Genomic DNA, 3,077 nt, shown 5'->3' with positions numbered 1-3,077 from the left:
GGCTTTATGTAAAAAGAAATTAATAAAATATTTCACCTTCCAACAGATTTATATGTACACAACATATCGGTACCTCACCTTCGAAAATAATTCAATCAAAAATCTAATTGGGCAAAACGAAGTTTGCCGGGTCAGCTTGTATATTCTGAAAGGGACGCACCCCCTCTTTGTGTCGGTGATCAACATTATGGGCGTTCGCATCACATCCAATGATTGCAGGAAGACGTCTCCTGCGACAGAAGTACATCAGCTGATGCACCTCCAGGGGCGGCACGTTGGCGTTGTCCCCCGACAAATATGCCGCAGAAAAGATGATACTGGATAAATGAAATACATTTTGAAGCTTTGCAATATACACGGATTGTTTAGTTATCTCTTCTAAATAAATTATAGTGTTGTCCAGTTAACAATAGTCAAAAGGCACGATTTTATTTTATAAACAGCAAAAATTATAATATTGATAATTAATATTCATAATCAAGCGATAACATTTTTTTAAATACGAACTATTTTTTATGTTCCAAAAATCTTCAAGTTACATGTATTGATAGTCGTTAGGATCCTGTGGTCCGGCGGGTCTCGTAGCTCCATCCATTTCAGTCGCCAGGGTGTTACTGCTCAACAATCGGTGCTGACCTATTTGGGTTCCACATTCATTGCATTTGCTTACTTCCAATGCACCGCCACACTCAGTTATCATAGGGCATTTGTACCAGTGACCTTGCTTGTAGCCCATTGCCTTGTGAATCATTTCGCGTTCGACTTTAATTTTTTCGAAATGCTGCAAGCCGTTTATGTCCTTTTTGACTTCGGTTTCTAATTTGTTGGTGAACCTGTTGATGCTTATCAATTTCTTTGATGCTGAACCATGGGCGTAGCCACAGGTAGGGGCAGGGGGGTGCTCGAGCCCCCCCCTAACTTTCAAATTTTATATATATATATATATAATAGTACCCTGAAATGCCATCTTAATAGGGCCGCTGCTTTTCACTTCCACCATATGGTTGCAGGAACTCATATTTTTTTTCTGCAAAGTATTGGTAAATATAATGATCGTACGTAACGTATACAATTTATATGCAAAGCAATAGATTACCGAGAATGAACAGCTTCCGCATGGTTCGCACCATTTCGACGGGCACTTGTGACCACAGCTTAACTTGCGCTTGCAAGGTCTGTCGCACTCAATTTCCTCTACATTCTTCGAGCACACAAATGGCTTGAAATTATGTCCGCAAGAGCGACAATTTTTGGACACAGTCCGCATTCTTCGAAGCATTGTTTCTTACACGTGTGATTTCCACACAATTGTCATAAATCCGATCGCAATCTCTGTAGAACTTGTACTGAAAACCAAATTTGAAATCAATAATTAAATTAATTAAAATAAAACATTCAGGGTGCATCTTCAATTATCGCACTAGTTTTAACAATTTGCTCAAAAACATAAGTAGGACACATTTAATTTAACCAAACTCATATACATACATATATGTACCTCGATATGTTCCGGGTCTTTGTTAACATGACACTTAAGCTGGCACACATGACCACACGGCAAACGTTTCTCGTAAGCATAAGTGCATATCGCATCTTTGATGGGAAGGTGACACGGCTTCTGGTTGAAGTGATTGCAGTCCGGCAATGTACCTTCGACCTGAAAATTATAGTTGGTAAAGTTGTGGCGATTTCTAACTCGACGTCTTAGAATAAAATATGGAATTTGCTAATGTATCACACCTGAACATAGCATTTAAAATGTTTGAGGATCCGTGAAGCACTGCATATCTTCAATATGTACATACTAGCCACTATAGAATTCCTAAATCAACGGTCTATAAATATCTAAAGTCATTAATAAACCATTTAAAGAATGTAGCAAGCTTACCTTTCGACAATATGCTCTTAATATCTTCACAAATGCACGGTATTGTATGATAATATAAATTTCACAAATGCGTGTATTGTATAAAACAATTGTAAGCAAACCGCGGCCTTATTTATATGTAGTGATGTATTTTGTGGTACTTATAAAATGCATAACTACAATCACAAAGTTGCATTTTATGGTAACATTAAAAACAATGCAAAATCGACAAAAAAACTTCAAAATAATATCCATGACTAACAAAATTTACAATAATTCATGTTTTCTTAGTTATAGTAATGCGTTTTTAGTTATAGATTCCTAAATTTGCACGAAATTTTTTAAACTTTTCAATAAGATTTATTGTGGTTTTTTTTAACCTTTTTAATGCAACAATGTTACAAAAACGTGCGTTTTGAAATCAGGTGATCTCAGCTGTTGGCATTTTTTGGCTATCAGCTGATAGTGTTTTTACTTATGAAACTGTACAATGACTAAAGTACGTACTCTACTTTCTCTCATCGCGTACGAGAGATGTTTGCTGCTGCCAAAAGGGAGTAGCAAATCTACTCTCTGTATACTTGTAGTGCTGTAAGTACTTGCGTATTAAATTTCATTTCTGGTTGTTAGCGTACTAGTTGATGTCGTTTGCGGCGCTGGTCAGCGAAATTGAAAGAGTACAAATAGAATATGGAAATTGACGATGTTTGAAATGTTTACGGCCTTATTTATAAAAAATAACGCAAATTTAGACAGTTGTTTAATGTGACATTTTCATAAAACTGTTCTTTTTAAGCAGCTTTTTAAATCTATGTATGTACTTAAATTTTTATGAAAGTATTATTTCTCGATTCTAATTTCAATCCTGATTTCAAGAGAAACGAATTTTCATTGGGCACGTTCAGAAGGCGCAACAGCTCAGTAACTGTTGCGATTGCACCTTCTCAACGCGTTGTTTTGTACTTCTGATCAACTGAACAGTTGCGTGTAGATGATCGTAATATTTTTCTGATCATTTGAGACAACATCTTGTGTGTTGTGAATTTGACAGCTAATGTATGAATCCGTTCAGAAGACACGTTACGATAACTGATTTTTTTTAGCAACGGTTGCGCTCAACTGCTGCGCTTTCTGAACCTACTCATTGTAGTTCTCAAGAAATATCACGAGATATATTTTTCAGTATGCAAAACTAGTGATGGCAAAAAAG

At 36.3% G+C, this 3,077-nt stretch overlaps 1 long non-coding RNA gene across 1 annotated transcript; it reads right to left on the bottom strand.

Moving 5' to 3' along the window:
- Positions 1-1,101: 1,101 nt before the first annotated feature.
- Positions 1,102-1,976, bottom strand: LOC118745746. Its single transcript, XR_004993697.1, has 3 exons — positions 1,889-1,976; positions 1,499-1,835; positions 1,102-1,346 (listed from the first exon to the last, which is right to left on the bottom strand). It is a non-coding gene; the product is annotated as an uncharacterized LOC118745746 (long non-coding RNA).
- Between the last annotated feature and the right edge of the window lie 1,101 nt (positions 1,977-3,077).

The sequence above is a fragment of the Rhagoletis pomonella genome, unplaced genomic scaffold (assembly GCF_013731165.1).
Source record: "Rhagoletis pomonella isolate Grant_MI unplaced genomic scaffold, Rhpom_1.0 Rhpom_scaffold_00009, whole genome shotgun sequence".
Lineage (NCBI taxonomy): Eukaryota > Metazoa > Arthropoda > Insecta > Diptera > Tephritidae > Rhagoletis > Rhagoletis pomonella.
The sequence above is the reverse complement of the archived record's forward strand: the minus strand, read 5'-3'. Positions and strand labels throughout refer to the sequence as shown.